We start from the raw sequence: 20,738 nt of genomic DNA on the forward strand, positions 1-20,738 counted from the left end.
CTATGAAGCCAGTTTCCTGGGCAATGTTTCCAAAATGCCACACCACTGAGCAGCCAAGCACTGGCCAGGGTCCTCATTTTACCCAAATAAGGTAACAGGAAGTCAGGATTGTCTATAAAAGCCATAATAAGACTCCTGTCGGGAGCATTGCTTATGTCTCTCTGCCAGCCAGCTTCAGGCCCCTCACCAGCCTCAGGAAGGGCAATGTCCTGGATTTTCCAAGATGGCCCAGTTTCAAATATTCCATCCTGTTGTCCCCATAGTCATGCACATCAGACCTCTTCTGGATTTACGACATCAAACTACACTGATGTAAGATAATGCCCAACAAATCTAACAAACCCAGAACTGGCTGGGTCCAGATGAAGACAGAAGCTTGTCTCAAAGCAGGCAAGTCCAGGCCTAGCTGCCAAGGCCAGGCAGTTCCCACTTAGGAGATGGGAAAACAGCCCAGGGCACCTGGAGCAGGTTACCATGGCACCAGCAGCAAACAACATCTGGCTCTCGAGATTGAGAAATGCCCCTTCTGCCCATGCCTGGCTGGGTGCCAGCAGCCATCCACTATAGTCTGATGAGGAGAGGGACAAGTCCCTGTGCTAATGGAGTAGCTGGAAGGAACCTACCCCACCCTAGCCTGAAGCTGACGAGACAGCTCCAGCTACCTAGGACTCTACAAAGCACAGACTGCTTGCCTTGAGCAGAAAACCCACCATCACTTCCTATATGCTTCTGTGTGAAACCTGCCCCTTCCTCTTGGCACCGTTTCCCAGGGACCTGCCCCAGGCACCCTTCCATCTCAGCATCACTCTGCCAGCTGACATCCTACTTTGCTACAATGCCTACTCCTCCTTCTGGTTACAAAACATGCCCAGTTTGCATCCCATCAGTTCAGGGTCATTCTTGCATCTTCTAAGTAACACCTGACACTGACAGCAAATAGGTGGCATGTGCCTTCTCATTCCCCCTGTGGTGGCTTTAAAATATGTCCACAGGTACTTAAATACCTTTGAGAGGTGCAGTCTACTGCCCACCTCTGAGCGTGAGCTAGATTAAGGACCCACAGCACATGGAGGAAGGTAGCACATGCCCTCTGAGACGTCACCATAACACCCTCCTGTCCTCTTCCAGATGGTGTCCTCCCGGGGCAGCAAGCTGCCCTGTCAGGAGGACACTCAAGCAGCCCATGGAGAGAAGTCCAAGGAACTAAGGCCATGGAACTAAGCCCATGGAGAGAAGTCCAAGGAACTAAGGCCTCCTGCCCACAGTGAACCATCTTGGAAGCAAATTCTCCTTCTCCTTCCCCAGTCAGGCCTTCAGATGACTGCAGCCCCCAGGCAACACCTCACATAGACCGAGCCAGAACCACCCAGTAAGGCACTCCCAAATTCCTGGCCGACAGAAACTGTAGCATATCAAATGTTTGTTGTTTGGGGGCCATTTGCTGGGCAGCAATAGCTAACTAGTACACCCTAAGCATACCTACACCAGACACCACTAATCAACCACAGCATTCATTTCTGCTGGGCACAGATGGTGCCTCAGAATCTCTCCACACGGTGCTCTGGGCCACCACTACTAACTGGCCAGAGTTAATACAGGAAACAAAACCAAGCTGCCACTCTTCAGCTCAAGTCGGTCAATCAGCAAATACTGACCTGCAGGCCTGCCACATGACAGAAACCATGCTAGGTATGTGGGGCAACAAAACAGACACTATCTCTGGCCATGAGGAGACCCCAGTCAGCAAAATAAGGCAACAGCCTCTGGAAAACATGCATTTTAGCAGGGCCTGCTGGACACAGTGCCCCCCACCCAGTGACAATTCACCCACACCCGACAGGACTTTCTGGCAAGCTAAGAAGAGGGGACCTCTGAAATCACTATCTAGTCCCTGTGCGCTGGGAGTGAGGACAAGGCATCCAAGTGTCTCCTCATCCCCACTCAAAAGCTGCCCTGCCTCCAGGTGTGAATACCCCCACCCTCAGCTTCCCACACAGAGCAATTTATTATAATACGAATAATAATGACAAAAATAGCTCGAGGACACACAGTCCCTGTCTTCCATGTAGTCTGCGTTCTTTCTGGGATTCTGGAAGATCAAACCGTCAGTTCTGCAGAGCCATTAGCTATTGCTACTGCCCAGCTGGGAAGAATGAACGAAGGGCTGGCGGCAGAACCCGAGGCCTCTCCTGACAAGGGTCAACCCCAGAAATTACAAGACAGTGTTGCTGTCTAAGCCTGCACAAGGAGGCTGGCACAGGCTCAACTCTCACCAATTTGCTAAGAGCCTCCAGGTATAAGATAATCATCCACCTGGCTCTGCCAAGGGCATCATAGTTCAGAGCAAGCTTCCTTCCTCCCACGGGATGTGACAAGCAGCTGACCAAAAAGCAAGAAGCAAGGAGCAGTCACACCCAAGGCCGTGGGTGTGTTCCATGAGAATGCCCACCAGCTGGCCAGGACGGTGGGATCTGAGAGGCAACAGAGCAAAGTAATTCCAATGCAAGGTTCGGGTCAAATCGCCCAGGCTCAAACTCTGGCTCCATGGTACACCGGCTTGGGCCATCACCTGTCTGTACCTCAGTTTCCTCATCTGTAAAATGGGATTTAATACCTACCTTGTAGAGTCTTCATGTGAATCGACACTCATTAAGGATCTAGATTATAACCTATAGAATAGCCCCAAAAATTACAGCAGGAGTACCAGGTGCCCTATCTTTTTTTTTTTTTTAATATTTTATTTATTCATGAAAGACACAGAGAGGCAGAGACATAGGCAGAGACATAGGCAGAGAAGCAGGCTCCCTGTGGGGAGCCCAATTCAGGGCTCAATCCCAAGACCCCAGGATCACAACCTGAGCCAAAGGCAGATGCTCAATCACTGAGCCACCCAGGCACCTCCCGGGTGCCCCATTTAACACCCCTGTGAAGAGGACAGAGTGGTGTAACAAAGAGAGCAATGAACAAAGAGCCAGCAATTCTAGGCTGTCAGTTCTGTTCAGTCAGTGAGTAAAAGCCACCACATTCCTTTCTCCTCCGATCTATCCTCCACATGTGGCTAAAGTGAGTTTTCCAAACGTAGGCTGCTCATATCACTTCTCTCTGTTTAAACCCCTTCACCAGCTTCTCAGAGCCAAAATCCTTAAAACAATCCAGAGTCTGATCCTGCCCCATCTCCTCCTTCAAATCACAGCTCAACTATCACCTCCTCAGGGAAGCCTCCCTGTGTATATCCTCAGAATTCAGGGTGCCCTTCTGGGGAGCAATTAACACAGTTGCACTCTGCCTTGATTTATATTTGCTGAAACTCTGTCTTGCCTTCTAAATGATAGACTTCTTCCATTTTTGCTCAACATTGTATCCAAGGTACCTGATGTAATTGGTATTCAATAAGTATTTCTTAATAAATGAATGAGGTTCAATTTTCCCTATCCTCTTCGTCATAAGGGGATGTTGGGCTTTCCAGATGATCTAGGGTAGCTAAGGCATCAGAGGTGGCTACTGTTCCTTCAAGGTAGCTGAGAGAGCCTCGCTGGTGCTGGGCACTTCGAGAGCTGCGGGTGGAGGGACCTATGGAAATGTTGTGATAATAATGATTAATAAAAAGCAGATAAACACCAAGTGTGGTTGGCCAGCCTGGGAAGCCATCCATTAGATCTGTCATTCATTAGAGGTGGGGGTGGGGGCAGTCCAATCAGATCTCCTCAGCTTAAGCAAACCTTCTGTAAATTGTAGGCTGCAGGCACTGACATTTGATAAATTATTCTTCATAATCCACCGTTGGCTGTCATAAATCTAATCTTTCAACGTTCCCCATCTTAATAACTTGTACAGCCTCACAGGGTGACATGTCTATGTCTCTGCCTGCAACAGAGATCTCTGGGATAGAAGAAATTGTGCAGAATGAGATGCAGTATGAAACGAGGACCCCTATAATCCAGGGCCCGGACCAGACCAGGTAGGTATCCACGAGGTGATCACAGTATAGAAACAACGAGCCATTCTTGGAGCCATGGGTATCTGGGAGCCTAGTGCTTACACCCCATCACAAGAGTGAGAGACAGGTGGGGGCAGGAGCTCAGTCCCAAGAATCAGACAGACAGCTCTATCCCCTCTACTGAAACCTACCCATGTGAGGACTTAGTACTTCTTGCTTGAACTTGAGCTTGGTTTGGTATAAGGGATGTCAGGATATCTTTGCTCGACAAGGACTAAATGCTCAACCAAGGGTACTTTCCTATAGCTGCATAATGTTTGTTGCCCTCAAAGTGCTCTTATGTGCTCTCAACCTTCTCTTGAGGTTAGACAGAGGAGACAGAATTGCCCCCACTTTATAGAGAGGAACATACTCGCTAAAGGTCATTTATTTATTCATCCATCAAATGCTTAAGTGACCAATATAAGCAGGGCACTGTGCTAGTCACCAGGGACTCGACAGTCCTGTGCAAATCAGGAACAGCTACCACCCTCTGAAGTCACTACTGGAACTTAAAGTCCAGTTGTAAGACAGGAATTAATCAAGTACTCAAAGGGAAATGGCCAACTCTGGTAAGTGCTAGGAAGGGAGAGGTAGCTGATACCATAAGAGCCTGTGTTCAGAGGATTAAACATGGTTAGGGAGTGCTTCTCAGAGGAGGTAACAAAGAACTGAGATCTAAAGAATGAGGTGCCAGTTAACTAGATGAAGGAAGGAATCTAGGCAGAGGGAAGGGCTTGTGTGAACCATACATAAGAGGAGAAAGACCCAGCAACATGAGGGCCAGAAAGAAGACGGCCAACAACTCCCAACCTGGAATCCAGGCTGACTTGGGCCCCCCCAGGTCGACCCCCGGAAGGAGGAGTCCTCATCCACAGCTCACGCGGGTGGGTGGTGGGGAGTGGGGAGCCTGGCCACAGCGGCGCACACTCATTTCTGGCAAGGCCCAGGACTTCTAAAACCTAATGGGCTCACCCTCATAAAACTACAAAACTCCAAAGGCCTCTTTCCAACAACCTTCAGATGTTCCTACACCCAAAAATAAAGAAGAAAGGAAATAAGGCATAGGCATCCTTGCTTATGGTGGCAACATTTGCTGTCAGGACAGACTTCCCTAGCATTTGGAAGGTGGCAAAATGCCATATGGCAAATGAGCCTAAGCTACGTTCCCATGCCTCAGAGCCCCAAATAAGAGAGCTCAGGTACCAAAGCCCTTACGATCTTTCTAGAACACCTGAGTATGTTCTACCCAGTAAGAAGTTTTCCAGATTCGCTTTGCATGTGAGAGCAGCAGTACCCTGGGATTTTTAAGGGGGCAAACCCAGACCTTCAAGATCTACTGGGAAGAGAAAGTCCACATCTGGGGACATTACACGCATGCCTGGCTGACTCCAGCAAAACGAAGGGAGGGTAAAAAACATCAGCTCTGGTGTCAGCATTCCTACCTGCCAACATCTAGCCGTGTGGCCTTGAGCAAAGTGCTTAGGTCCATTACCATTCTGCAGAATGGGAGTGATGATAACAACATTCATTTTGCAAGGGGTTCTAAGTATTAAAGGATATTACATGTCTAGAGTAGGGGGCAGCAAGCAATGGCCCGTGGGCCAAATCCAGGCCGATGCCTGTTTTTGTACAGCCCATCAGCTAAGAATGCTTTTCCACATTTTTTAAATGTCTGGGAAAAGAAAAAGAATAGTATTTTCTGATATATGAAAACTATATGAAATTAGATTTCAGTGTCTCTGAATGAACTTTTATTGGGACACAGCATGCCCATTCATTACACGTTGTCTGTGGCTGCTCCCACACTGCCACAGCAGAGGCAGAGACTGAATGGCCTGCGAAACCTAAAATATTTACTAGCTGGCCTGATGGTGGGCAGAGAAAGGGCCCCCCAAAGATGTCCATGTCCCACTCCCCAAAGGTGTGATTAAGTTAAAGCTCCTCAGATGGGGAGAGCATCCTGGATTACTATGTGGGCCCAAGATAATCCCAGGGTCCTTATAAAAGGGAGGCAGGAGGGTCAGAGTTGGAGAAGGAGATATGACAAAGGGAGAAGAGGTGAAAGAATGAGAGAGAGAGGTTGAAAGATGCCACATGGCTGGCTGTGACGATGGAGGAAGGGGCCACCAGCCGAGGAATGCAGGCAGCCTCTAGAAGGTAGACAAGGCAAGAGGTTCTCCCCAAGAATCTCTGGAAGGAACACAGCCCAGCCAACCCGAATTTTACATTTTCTGACCCACAGTAGGGGAAGATAATAATTGTGTCTTGTTTTAAGCCACTAAATTTGCACTCATTTGTCACAGCACTGCTGGGACCCTAACCCAGGCCTCTACCAAGAAGTTTGCTGACCTCTGATGCAAAGCATTAGTGTCCCAGTCTCAGTATAGTCATTTTTATTCTTTTGCTGCATTTCCCAGGGCAATGTTGAGGCTAGAGGGTTGGAAAGGAGCTGCACTGGCAGTGTGGGAACATGGGTCGTGGTGCCAGGAGGGCACATCATAGGTCTGGTTCTGTGACAGGTGATGACACCTATAACCAGTCCTTCTTCCTCCTTCCAGGGCAAGGGGTCCTCTGCTCTCCTGGCTGCCTCATACATGGTATTCCTTCCCAGGCCCCAGGTGAAGCCCTTAAGCCAGTCTCTTCACAAGAAGCTCTGTTTCCTTTTCTACCTCACATAAAACCATCAGCTCATACACCAAAGATGGAAGAGTGGCAGGGGCCTAAGGGAGACTTCCTCCTGTGATGGTGTTTTGCAGGAGCTACTCCAGCTGTGGAAGTAACAGCCTCTCCTATGGACCCAGCTTCTCTCTCTCCTCTCCTCTCCTCTTTCTCTCTCTCTCTCTCTCTCAGAGCTCTCATTAGGTCAGGGTGCTGATGACTTTTTTAATGTCTGGAAACCAGGAACCTAATGCTGGACCCAGTCTCTCAGTGCTAAACCCCAAATTGCTCAGTCCCACGTGGACTCTCCACCAACTCTCTGACCACCGACCCTAAGGAGGAAGGGAGCCACTGTGCAAAGCCCAGCCTCACAGGAAAGTCATTCCCCAAACTGCCAGCAAGGTGACCCGCTAATACTGCCCCAGCAGTACCCACCCCTAGCACCATGTCTGTTCTCAGGTGGCCCCCACTGTTCATGTCCCAGCCCTGGGAGCCCAGTGTGCCCGTCCCTCCCTCTCAACCCTCATTTAATTCTTCCTTGAGTTCTGTTGATTTTGTCTCCAAAATATGTCCACCCACCCCTCTTCCAAGTCACCATCACTCTTGTCCAGATTACCGCAAGTGCCTTGTAACCATCCTCACTTCCACCCCTGGTCCCCCTGCAGGTCACTGAGGACTGTGCCACTCTCTACAGAGTCTGTCACTGGCTCTGGGCTCCCTGGGGTCACTGACCCCAGGGCTCCCAAACATGCCTGATACATGTCTCGAGCTGTGTCTTCCAGCGTCTCTCTGCCCCATCACCACCACCCCTTTTCTGTCCCCAGATGGATCCATGCTCCTTTTCATCCCAAGGCCTCTGCATTCTCTGTTCTCTCTGTCCTGCCCTCCTTCCCCTAACCATCCCCTTAATCACCATTCAGTCCTTGGAAAGACCCCCCATCCTTGGCCTCCCAAACTTAGAGCACCCTATACTTTTCCCTTGTGGCATTTATCATGAATGTCATTAAACTTTTATTTTTCTGGTCATTTAACGTGTCATTCCCCTACAACTAGATCATAAGCACCATGGAGGCAGCCTGTCCAGCTACATAACCCCTGACACCCACACAACAGAAGTCCCACAAACATCGGCTGAGCCAATAAATGAACAAATGATTCGTGGCATCCAACAAGGAGAAAGGCCGTGGAGGGCCCAAACACACACCTGTGGGACAACCAAGTGGTCTGAGCTGAGCACCTGCCCCCACCCGGCCCAAGGCCCCATGTCTCCAGCCCCAGGCCCTGGCCACACGGGCCCCTCCAGTCTCTCTCCAGGTTCAGGCACCCCACCCTCGCCCGAGGTGACACCCACTAGAGACGACATCCTCAGCTCAGGCTTCTCCACCCACTCAAGATGCTTTCTCCAGACCTTTGTGCTTGGCTTCCTTTGACAGCACTCAAGTCCTGCTCAGGTTCTGCATTCTCCAGAATTCACTGCCTTCCCCAAATCACCCCTCTCTGTGACCCTATCAATGGATTCCAAGAACACCTGAAAGCTGCAGCCCAAATCTCAGCTGACTCAACTCATCCTGACCTCTCACTGAGCTGTCTCTAGCTCATCCTGTACCTAAAATGTAAGCTCCTCAGATGTCAGAGTTGTAGGAGAGTCAGTAACTCAGCTAGCGCAGCTACACATTGCCTTCCTCTGACTCTCCGGCCCCATTTGTACTTCTAGGCAAAGAGTTCTGCCCTCTGAGTGACGGAACCCGTCCCACTGCCTCCACTAACCAGCCCTGTGACCTTAGGGAGGTTGCTTCATTTTCTCTGGGTCTAAACTCCTCACTTGGCAAAGGAGGGTGTTGGAGTACTTGGTCCTGGATGGCCTTCCTAATTCTATGATCCTGGAACTCCTATTCTCCATCCTGCACTCTCATGCCGGTACCATCGCCCATACCAGCCTCCCCCTACACACACACACACACTCAAATCTGGTTCTCCACCTGTAGTCACTTACCCTTCCTGGTGACATACACAGGCACACACACACACACACATAAGGAGTCACCTCCAAAGTGGCACACCGGCAAGGCCACTGAGCAGGGCCCCCCACAGCAAAAACCACCAAGGAAGCCCGGCTAGGGACATGGGCTTGCTCCTCAAGCCCCATGAATAAAGAAGCAGGCACAGCTGGCCTATTCATAATCAGCATAAAAAATTGATTAGCCCTTTCCAGATTAAACATTATTGTTTCAACAATGAACATAAATCAGCCAGACGTGGAGGGTTTGCTTCTCTCTGCTGCCAAGGAGCTACAGCAGGTAGACTATGTGTGGGGACCTGGGCATGGTGGAAAGAGAATAGGGCTCCTCTCCTTCCCTCTCCTCCCCTAGAAGGACCGGCTTTCAGAAGGTACACAGGAGGGCAGACCTCTCCTCACCTCCAACACCAGCCCCTGCCTGTGAGCACAGAGGGGCAGCACCTTTCTTTCCCAGAGGTGAGAAGGAGGAGAAGAGCCAAATAGCCTCACCACATGCTTCATAGAGCACCTCCTCCACCATGTGATTGGCTCTTGAGACAACAGAGGCCCAGGGCCAGCCTGGGAATGAAGGCAAGATGGTGGGCTGGTGTGCTGCTAGGGGAGCAGCGTGGCCCTCAGCAGCAGACTGGGTCTCACAGGCCCTTCGGGTGGGCCTTAAACCCGGCCCCACACCTCTCGCAGCAGCCTGTGTAACTGAAGTGCATAGGCCTCTACAGTCAGATAGCCCTCAGGTTCAGCCTCCAGCTGAGCTGCTGTCCTGCTATGTGGCCCTGAGTACCTAGTATGTCTGAATCTTATTTTCTACACGTAGGAAAAATGGGAAAAGGGGCACCTAACTTACCTAGTTTTTGTGAGGACTGAAAGGAGACTGTTTGGAAACATCGAACACATGCTAGGGATGGAGACACAATAAATCTGCAGTTCCTTGACCTGCTAGGGTTCCCCACCTCCCACTTGGGAATGCGAGGAGAAGCCATAAACTGCTAGGACACAAAACCTGGGGAAAGGCCCGGGGCTCCTTACACAGGGCAATAGAACGCAAGGGTTAGGATCTTGGCATCTGCCGTCAATCCTGGTTTTGCTCCCAACTCAACCTCATGTCTCTGTGCAAGCTCAAACACATGACTCAACCTCTCTGGCTTTGCTTGGATAACAGTACTTCCCCCAAAGGGCAGCTGTGGGGATTACAGGAGAGCACACCGGCACATGCACACCTGCAGTGCCCACCCAATCCTTCAGATCTTTCCCCTGGTCCCTCCTGCAACTTCAGTATTTGCATATGAGCTGGAGGGCTCTTTCTCCAAGGCTGCAGGAATTCACAGCCCTCAGAGGCAACCATCACTGTGAAGTTAGGAAGCTGGTGTATAAACACCCAACCTTCTCTCTTGGCCCTTGGGCTGGTTGATTTTAAGGCAAGTGTTTGGCACCACTTCCCAGGTTCCCATGGTGGCAGCTGGTTTAAGGACACACGGTCACCGGCTGCCTTCTCTTCCCTGAACCATGTTTCCACTTCCCTACTGCACCTGACCTTCCCACAAAACCACTCTCACCAGATTCCTCTTCTTGGAGTCGTCTTCTGGGAGTTCCCAACCAGGATTAGTACCTCTCATGTGGTAAGCATCCAGCTGAGGTGGGCGATTATGTCCCCTCTAAGACAGTGTGGGACCTGGGACTCCAAATCATTGCTTCTGCCCCAGCCATCACCAGTAAAGACAAGCATCTGGCTCACTTGGACACCGGGAGAAGGTATCAGAGCCACAGCAATCACATCCATCCTGCCCACGCTGCCAACCCCAGCCTTGAGCGACCTGCAAGAAGACACCTACCCCTTCTCCCTGGGGAGGGGAAAGAAGGCCATGAGCTCCATTCAAGGAGAAGATGACACCCCTGCAGTTCGCCTGGCAGTCCCAGAGGGCATGGGGTCAGCTGTCAGGGCAGCTCCTTCCAGAGCAGTGGTTGTGGCACTCATTTTCTGGCTTGTGGCCTCCTGACCCACTGCTCAACCTGGGACACTCACTCTGAGCTCCTGAGAGATGACAGGGAGTCCGGGGGGCGTTGAGGAGGAGAGAACAACTGGGCATGCCCAAGCTCCAGGATACAGCTAAAATAGGCTCAAAGGGAGAGTTCACTTCTACCAGATGTGGAGGAAGGAAAGAGCCTCCTTGCGTGGCTCCTGCCTTGCACCTCTCCAGCCATCCTTCACTGTTGGCCGACTCTGCCCATAATCAGCCGTGGAGGCCTGCACACGCACGCATGCACGCATGCACACAGACACTATTAGCTACTATGACCAAACATAGGTTCTAAGATCAGGACCCTCAAGTCTGCACACCAAGGTCCAATACCTATGCCCCTACACCCACTATATTGCCCTCCAGAAACCAGCCCTCCTCACAGGTAGCTGCTGCACAGCATCTTGGAGGGGCACGTTTTGGGGCAGGGTGGGGGGATGCCTAGGCAACAGAGTTCAAAGCCTGCCTCTGCCTCTTTTAGCTAGGAGACTGTGGCTGTTACTTCACCTTCCTGCTTCCTCATTTGGAAAACTGGAACGGTAAAATCAACCAACCTCGCAGAATTATTGTAACGGTTAGAAACAATATCTGTAAACCATTCAGCCAAGGTGTATGTACTACCCAGCAAGTACCAAACAAACACAAACTCCCCATTATCATCCACTGACATGAACATCTTTTATACCATGTTATGCTTTGCTGCATCCCACCCCACATCACCTGTCACCTTGGAGTTTAAATGGAGAGGGATGACATCTCCTGAGGGACCCCACCTCCTGCGACCGCTGTGATTGGTCAGGGATTGGTCATCTGTATTTGTTTCCCAGGGTGACCATAACAAATCACTAATCGGTGCTTAAAATAACAGAAATGTACTGCCTCCCCATTCTGGGGATGGGAAGTCTGAAATCACGGTGTTGGCAGGCCTACATGCCCTCTGAGGGCCCCCAGGGAGAAGCTTTCCTTGCTCTTCCTCATGTCCAGTGGCCACCAGCAGTCTTGGCAGTTCCTTGGTTTGCAGCTGCATCACTCATATCTCCACGGCCGCCACCACATGGCCTCCTTGCAAGCTACCAGTCAGTCACTGGAGGTAGGGCCCATCCCAATCTACTATAAACTCCTCAAGTTACCAAATTACAGCTGCAAACACCTCATTGCACATGCTCAGGTTCTAGGTAGATAGGAACAGGGTGGAGGGGCGTGGGGGACACTATTCACCTGACTTGGCTCGGTTGGGCAGAGTCCTGATCCAGAATTTCATTAAAGGAAAGCGGAGTCTGGGGGGAGGGGCTGTTGGGAGTAAACCTGGGAAGAGGTAAGAGTGAGAGATGCCAAAGGCAGTGGGTCACAGAGGAAACCAGCTGTGGATGAAGATATAGGAAGAACATGAGACAGAAGAGTCCTGGAAGAGCACCCCAAAAGCCCCATTCAACCCTCTCCCTTCCCAAAGCATAGTGACAGGACACAATAAGTCTGCCCTCTTGCCTAGGCTCATTCAGGCTAGGGTTCCAAGCCTCACGACTATAAAGGTGCTAATGCCCTCACCTATTCCAGCCTAAATTATGGCCTGGGACTATTCATATATTGGAGTCCTAACCTCCAGTACCCAACCTTCAGAATGGGACCTTACTTGGAAATAGTGTCACTGCAGAGGCGATAAGTTAAGATGAGGCCACACTGGCAGGGTGCTAATCTACTATGACTGCATCCTTACAAGAGGGGGCAATTTGGACAGGGAAAGACAGGCACACAGGAAGGACGCCAGGTGAGTGCGAAGGTAGAGGGAGACCAGGGGTCACTTCTACAAGCCAGCACACCACCAGAAGCTGGAGGAGAGGCCTGGAGGAATCTCACAGCCTCTGAGGAACTGAGCCAGCCAACACCTGGGTCTCAGACTCCTGCCCCCCTGAATGGAGACAACAGATTTCTGGTGTTTAAGCCGCCAGTCTGCAATGCTTTGTGACAGCAGCCCTGTGATCTGATATAGCACACCCAGGGGCTCGGCTGCCCCAGCCCTGCTGCTCTGCTCCCGAGCACCGTGGAGCTGTGTGCCACCCTCGCTACCAGACCACCAGCCTTGAACGGCCTCCTACTTTCACTCCTTCAATCTTACTCAACCTCCAAGGGTCCCCTCCTCCCAACTTTCCCCAGAACTCATCCTGCATCAGCCCCACAGCAGAGCTTAATTGTTCTCTAATTACTTCCTCTGTGAATTGTTCTGTCTGCCCAGCTTCAAGAGGGAGCAATGGGGCTTTGACAGATTCTAGATCCCCCACAGCGTCCATACAGAGGTGAGTACCTATCAGCTGCTCAAGGAGTCTGTATTTTGTGATGGAGTGAAGCAGTCAGTGGTGGGCCCCCACCTTCCAGAGTCTGTGAATGGGGGCCACCATAAGCTGAGGAACTTTCTCCAGCAAGCAGGACCAACGCATTTGCTAAGTAGAGGGTATGGGCTTGGGTACCACTTTTGAACTAGACCCCAAAGAGGGGGGATATACCACAAGCCTGGTCTACAGGTTGAAGGTGAAGGGTGAACACATGGGTATAATCATCCCAAACCACTAGCTAGTGGGAGGGCTGACCAGAGGATAGAAAGAACACCTTGAGAATCTTCTCACCATGAGGCATGAATCTCTGAAAACAGGGCTTCCTCAAAGTCCCCAGGAGACCACAAGTTCCAAGGAGAGCAAAAGCCAGTGGAGCACCTCTGGGTTTGACAGCAAGACCAGGCATGTCTCCAAGTGCTGGCCTTCTCACTCCAGCAAGCTCCCAGCCCTCAACAGGAAGATGAGCACTGGATTGGGAGTTGGGAGAACTGGGTTCAGGTCTTGCTTACACCACCACCCAGCTGTGCCACTCTGGACCAGTGACTTCCCACTCTGAGCTTCAGTTTCCTCACCTGTGAAACACAGGGCTTGGACCAGGTGATTTCTAAACCATCACAACCCAGGAGTTAGTGATTCTCTTGGGTAACTTTTGTCTAAGGCACTTGCCACTGAATGACAAAGGCCAAATAAGAAAAGCCAGTGTTTGTCGACCTCCAGAAAGGTCCAGGCACAGGTGGTGAGCTGGATAGAATCAAGGATCCCAGTGTCTCTGCTTCATTTTGTCCTCACAAGAGCTCTGCACATGATGACCGGAGCCAACTGCTGCCAGGATTCACTGTGTGCCAGGCCCTGCACCCCAGGCGGGCTATAGCTTTCGATCCTCGTCATGGCTCTATTAGGGCAAAGGTTCTGTTGTCATCCCTACTTATGGAAAGGGGGACTAAGGCTCAGAAAGAATGAATGATACAGCTAAAATCTGGCAGCATTTGGGATTCTTGCAAGGTTCTCTGATGCCAAAGCCTATTTTGTTAACCACTAAGCCATACTGCCTCAGAAATGACCCTTCTGGGGACGCCTGGGTGGCTCAGTGGTTGAGCATCTCCCTTTGGCTCAAGTCATGATCCCAGGATCCTGGGATTGAGTCCCACATCCGGCTCCCCACAGCGAGCCTGCTTCTCCCTCTGCCTATGTCTCTACCTCTCTGTATCTCATGAATAAATAATAAAATATTAAAAAAAAAAAGAACTGACCCTTCTGTTCCTTCCGGAAGACAGACCCTGAACTTAGCCTGTAGTCTAGAAAGCCCCAGACACACCCTCACAGAGCCCTCCACAGGCTCCTATGGGAACGCCCCAGGGGACCATGGAAGTGAGACAGAGGCAGGAGCAGAGCTGGCCACCCTGAGGACTCCAGGACCCATGTCATGACATCCTATATCAGACAGAGTGTCTCAATGCAGGTAACAACCCATGAGTGAGCAACTTTGGTGTGCCAGGCACTGAGCAGTGATCTAAGAGAACCCCAAGAAGAGTGGGAGAAGACCACCCACCCCAAGAACATAAACCTGGCATGGAAATGACCAGATGTAAGAGGTCAACCAACTGCTCCGGATTCAAAGTCCAATGTGGCTGAGGAGGTCAGTGAAGGCTTCAAGGGGACAAGGGTACTCAAAGTAGTTCTGCTATTCAACTCAGCCACACTTACCAACACCTCCTATGTGCAGAGCCCACAGTAGGCCCCATGGGAGATTCAAGATGGTTCTTTAATGCAACAAAGAACTGCATAAGATCTGTGACAGGGGCAGAAAGCATCCAGAGGAAACACAAAGGAGCCACCAATCCCAACTGGGGATGTGTGAGGAAGTCCAGGGTATGACTTCATGGGAAACTGTACCTCAGTTTCCCATCTGTAAAATAAATAATAGTAGGACCCATCTCAGAGGATCTTAGCAAGAAGCTGAATTGTGTGGAACTTCTGAGACAGTGCCTGACACTGAGCAAACAGAACATGTGTGTGCGTGTGGTGGTGGTGTCAGCCCGGAGCTCACAGGAGGAGAGGGGCCTGCTGAGTGAAGACGGGAAAGTGAGAGGACAGGCCGGGGTGCATGCAGTGAACCTCCCATGTGGTCAGGGTGTAGTTCCATGAAGACTGGAACAGCGGATGAGGCTGGAAAGAAAGTGGGAAGCAATTCCTGCCCTGGCCTCTGGGGGGCTCTATTCCACAGGCGTGAGAGGGACGTGACCCAGGCTACATAAGGGCCATGCAGAAGCTGCAGAGCAATGGACTGAAGGTGCCCTGGAGATGGAGCAGACCCCACAAAGAGGAGGCCTCTCGGGACTGAAGCAGGGCAGCGGCTCAGGGTGAAGGCAGGAACCGGGGGGCCTGGGGAAGAAGACTCTCTCCCCTAGTGACTAATGGCCCACCATCCGTCCTGGCTGACGTTAATGCATCCCGCCATCCATCTCCTACTTGTTAAATTACCATTTTATGGCCAAAATCTCTCTCCATAATTGATAAAAATCTCCTTTTGATGTTCAGTATTATTGGGGAGAAAATGTTTTTTTATTCTTCATTATGTTTTTAATATAAATGTATTTTTTATTGAGAGCTGCTGGGAAGCCCGGAGGAGGCGAATCTCTCTCCCTTGCCCCCCAGTCCCCCCCACCCACATCTTTGTGGCCACCAGCTCCTTCTGTTCCACTCCCAGAATGCTCACATGGCAGCCGTCTTGGGGACAGTCTGGGGAGACAAAGAAACCAGACGCCAGAACAAAGGTTGTGCTCAGGACAAAAGAAGCCAATCTAAAGATAGCTGGTGGTCCTCAGCTGCAGGCAGCGGAGCAGCCAGGGATGGTAAGGCTGAGTGGGCCTCCGCCAGGCCCCTGCCAGTGTGCAAGAACACAGGCAAGAACTCCAAGAGGCGGGGATGTCCAGGGGCTGGCACAGGATCTGGCACACAGGTATGCTCAATAAATATTTGTGAATAAATAAGAGAAGGGCAGGGTGAAACTGGATTAGCCCTGGAAAGAAGGCAGCAAGGAATATGAGATGGAGGCCTGTGTCACCAGGGAGGGGAAGTCTGCCAGTCATGGGTCCCCCAGGTTAGAATCGGCTCCTCCAGCCCCTCTCTCTAACCATGTCCCTCGCTCCAGTCCAATCCAGGGTATGTTCGTCCCCACGTACGCCCACACCCAGCTCCTCCAGGACAAGGGAGGCAGAGTCCAGCTGTCATCCTGCACAGTGGAAGGCTGGGTCTGGAACATAGCACAACCACCAACTTCTGGACCCATGCTCAAGAAGCCCAGGGGACAGACTGCCAAGGCAGTGGAGGGAAGGGGCTGACCAACAGATGGAACCCTAGGTAATCATCTAGAAAGAGAAAGGAGAATTTTTTCTGTTTCTTGCTAGCAAAACAGTATCCAGGACAGAGAACCATACCAGCTATCAGAAAGCCTGGTGTAAAGTCCCATGTCTTTACCATTTATAAGTCTCTCAGAATCTCGGTTCCTTACGCTTACAAAGCATCCAGCATAACACGGAAATGAGCTACCATTTGCTGGTCACTTGTTCTCTACTATATGCTCCAAGTCCATTAATTTATTTAATCCCCACAGTAACCCTATGTGGCGCATACTGTTATTATCCCCATTTTACAGACGAGGAAAACGAGACTCAGAGGAGATAAGTCACATGCCCAAGATCACACAACCAATAAATCAGCAAGCAGTTTAGCTCCTGCCCACCTCCAGGTCTCAATAGAAAGCCTGACGATCAGGACCAAGGGCACAAATGTGTAGTCCTGACGAGGGCCATGTGGGAACCATGATGGATGATCTAATGTGTCAACTTGGCTGAGCCATGGTGCCCAGACATTTGGTCAAACTTTATTCTATTATCTCTGTGAGGATGATTTTGAATGAGATTTACATTTAAATCAGTAGACTTTTGGGGCGTGTGGGCAGCTCAGTCTGTAAAGCATCTGACTCTTGGTTTTGGCTCAGATCATGATCTCATGGGCCATAATCTCATGAGTCTTGAGATCAAGCCCCATGTCAGGCTCTGCACTCAGTGGGGAGTCTGCTCTAAGATTCTCTCCCTCTGCCCTTCCCCCCACTCACATGCATGCACACACTCTCTCTAAAATAAATAAGTCTTTTTAAAAAAGAGTCAGAAATTAATACTGCAGTCAAAAAAAAAAAAAAAAACCAACCTGTTTCAGAGTACAGCAGCCAAACACCAATTCTCCAACACCAGTACAAGCGGTGCCCCTAACAAAGGTATTTCTGTGCATCACTCTGGCAGCTGATCTCATTTCCTTCAGTTTTTCATAGAATTTTACAGTTAGAAAGAACTTAATCTGACACAAGTATATCCCAAAACAACAAACAAAACTGGATCATTTATTGAAATATACTGTACTGAGATCAGATGTGTGTGTGTGTGTGTGTGTGTGTGTGTGTTAGGGAGGGGGTAGGAGGAGGGATATATGTCTATGACCACAGGTAACTGTATCAGTACAGCTGACAGTTCCATCATCTCTTCCTAAGTCCCACCATAACTCCTCTCCCCAAGCTCTCCACCCACCTCAAACCTCCCACCCCTTCCCTTTCCCCCACCTGGAAAAAATGACCTTATCCCCCACCTTGCTAAGAAAATCTGGCTCCGCTCCATCCTCCTTTGCTTGGGTCCCTCTCCACGTTCTCCTCTCCCTCAGGCTCACATTATAAAAATAACATTTGAGGCCCTTCAAAATATGATGTTAGCACCAACTTTGCAACCTCAACTCCACTATTTACCAACCTGAACCCCATATTCAACAAGACTATTCACCATGCAACCTCTGTACTCACACTTCCCAGGGCTTGTACCTGTGCTTAGCCCACCTCATCACTCAGATGTCCCCCCCTCCAACTTCCACTTTTCAATCCCACCCCCCTTGAGAGCCTGGGTCAGATGCCACCTGCTTCAGAAAGCCTCCATCCACCCAATGTAATTGAACTCTCTCTCTCTCTCTCTCTCTCTCTCTCTCTCTCTATTTCTCTCTCTTCCTATAAACCCTGTGGGCTCTTACATGGCCAGCTACAACAGTGACGTGTACCTCCCAATGACCCCAGACTACAAGGGCTGGAATGAGATCTTACCCATCCTTGGCTGTACCCAAAGCTTCCAGTACTGTCCCCTCCTCACTAAATACCAGCTGCTTGGACAACAAAGAGAGAGATAAAGAATGGAAAATGAAGGAAATGGTATCAAAACACAGAACTACGGGCTGCTTGTGCCTCTGAGGATTCCTCCAGAAGAGGAATGTGTAAGGGCGGGTTGGTGGTCAGAACCCTCCAGCAGATCCTCCGGCAGGAGGCCAAGAACCCTGGGAACCAAGGTGGTCAAGAGCCTCATGGCTTAGGCCCGTGTCTGCCCCATTCAGGGTGCAAAGGTGTCAGCCTGGGCTCCTTCCACAGCATGGGCCATGCCCAGGAGAAGAAAGATTTCAGTCTCAGCCACCTGTCAGGGCTCCCCTATGTTGGAAAGGGCCAAGCCTTCAGCGTCCTTCCCTGACACTCAAGCTCCGGCGCCATCTGCTGGCTAAGGTCGGCACTGCACCTAGACCTCCAGTCCCAAGGGCAGTTAAGCGACCAGGTGGAGACAATTCCCAACCCACTCCAGACCCAGGTCATTTTGGAGTCACCAGAAATGACCCCACCTTTCTAGAGTTCGGGCTTCAAACTGCTTCCCAGAACCTGTCCTTCTAACTTATAAAATTAAAGGGAAAAGGGCAAGTTTCTTTCTGGTAACACTAGCTGAGAAACTTCCAAGACACACATACAGACACAGAAAGCAGATTTCCAAAAGATTTCTGCCAAACAGAAGCTCTGCTGCATGGGAAACAAAGCACTGGCCTGATAATCAGAAGATCTGAGGCCTCGTGCTGTGGCTCACACCCCTCCCCTGCCTTAGCTTTGTGGCCCCTCCCCAACCCCTAGCCACACACATCCCTGTGTCACTCTCCCCTCCACACTGATGGCACAGGCTGCTGTGCAGGGATTCACACTGATTCAAAACCACATGTAAATCATAGGGTTTACAAGAGATGCAAGCTCACTCAGGGCCAGCCCCCTCTGCCTGGGGCAGGGACTGATATGAGGACACCAGTGACCCCTGTCAGGCTTCTGCTGATGGGAAGGATCTGCAAAAGGCACAGATGCAATCAACGAGGGCAGCCAGAACACACCAGCCTCAGGCTCTCTCTGGCCTCCCTCTCTGCTCTTCAGTCTGAGATTTAGGGGCAGCAATGAGGTCTTTGAGCTCCAAGTGTCTTCAGAGCCCACCCAAGAACTTGAACCTAGACAGCAGATGGTCACACATGACAGTGTCGGAAAACCAGGGATGGAAACCTGAAACCAGGGACAAAACAGAGCTTTCCACTGAGTGTCCCAGGGCAGGCACAGAGCCCACAGTCAGTGGGATCCACTCAAACATCTCCCTGGCAGGGAGAGCTGCTCCCCACGAAGTGTCACAGGAGAGGCGGGAGGAGGAGGGAAGTGCAAAGTGAGTGACTTTCCCCGCCCTCACACCCCCACATCCACCTACCCTGCTTCCCACACAGCCCCTCGCCCCTCCCTCCACCCACAGACTGAGAAAGTGTGTCACCAGGGAACAAATGCCATCTCCCAGGAGGAAGGAGGAGGAAGGGGGAGAAGAGAGACTTCAGTTGTGTGCCTGCGGGGGCCGGGGTAAGGAAGCAGAGGTTGCTGAGCTTCCCAGCTGTGAAGGACGCCCCCTCAGAACTGTGACCTTGACATCAGCCTCCCTCTCTCAGAGGGCTCGAGACCTGTGGGGCAGGAGCCACAGCCCCCACACTCAGGATCACATGGCCAGGGGGACCTAAGAAGAGGCCCTGAATATGCAGATGAAATCTATTAACCCCAAAGAGCTTTTGCCAGCTGAGTGGGCCCACCATGAAGCTGATATCCCAAACTTTTCATCTCACTGCACTCTGGCTTAGAGGGGGCCACTGACCTGCCCTTGCCACCCCCTCCAGCCCTCCACAGACAAGTCGACCTCCAAGGGTTAATCTGCTGCCTTCCTTTCCTTTAATCCGCCCCCACTGAGCTGCCACATGCCAGCAATGATGCACTTCACACTGTTATTACCGTGATTTATTTAGTTTTAATTTGGGGGTGAATCTCGTGCTATAGGAAGCAGGAGGCCAACAGTTTGGCAAGAAGCAAAGCCACGCAGGGGCCTGTGCCATGCCAATCCCGTCCCCTCTGCCTGGGGTCCCTCTGTCCTCAGCCTGCTCCTCCTGGCCTGTGGCCTTGCTCCTGACTCGAACCCTAAATTGGGTTTGCCCTTCATTTAATCTCCTCCACATAGCTTTTATTCCCTCATCTGCAAAATGTGATAAAAAGCAGTACCTACCTCCTATTTTTGCAGAGAGGATGAGGTGAGATAATGCATGGAACACAGTACAGCTGTTCTCACACAGTAGAATCTCAATAATTAACGGATATTATTAGGTTGATCCCTATGAATCACATTACATTGCAGAACCCAAACAACCACATATCAACAACTTCATATGGTTCAATCTTTTTTTCTTTCTTTCTTTTTTTTTTTTATTCATGATAGTCACAGAGAGAGAGAGGCAGAGACACAGGCAGAGGGAGAAGCAGGCTCCAGGCCGGGAGCCAGACACGGGACTCGATCCCAGATCTCCAGGATCACACCCTGGGCCAAAGGCAGGCA

At 50.8% G+C, this 20,738-nt stretch overlaps 1 protein-coding gene across 6 annotated transcripts in view; it reads right to left on the minus strand.

The window, feature by feature from the left end:
- ADCK1 (aarF domain containing kinase 1) overlaps nucleotides 1-20,738 on the minus strand; it is a 112,770-nt gene that overhangs the window by 45,418 nt on the left and 46,614 nt on the right. The window lies entirely within an intron of this gene.

This window comes from Vulpes lagopus, chromosome 6, assembly GCF_018345385.1.
Source record: "Vulpes lagopus strain Blue_001 chromosome 6, ASM1834538v1, whole genome shotgun sequence".
In the NCBI taxonomy this organism is placed as follows: domain Eukaryota; kingdom Metazoa; phylum Chordata; class Mammalia; order Carnivora; family Canidae; genus Vulpes; species Vulpes lagopus.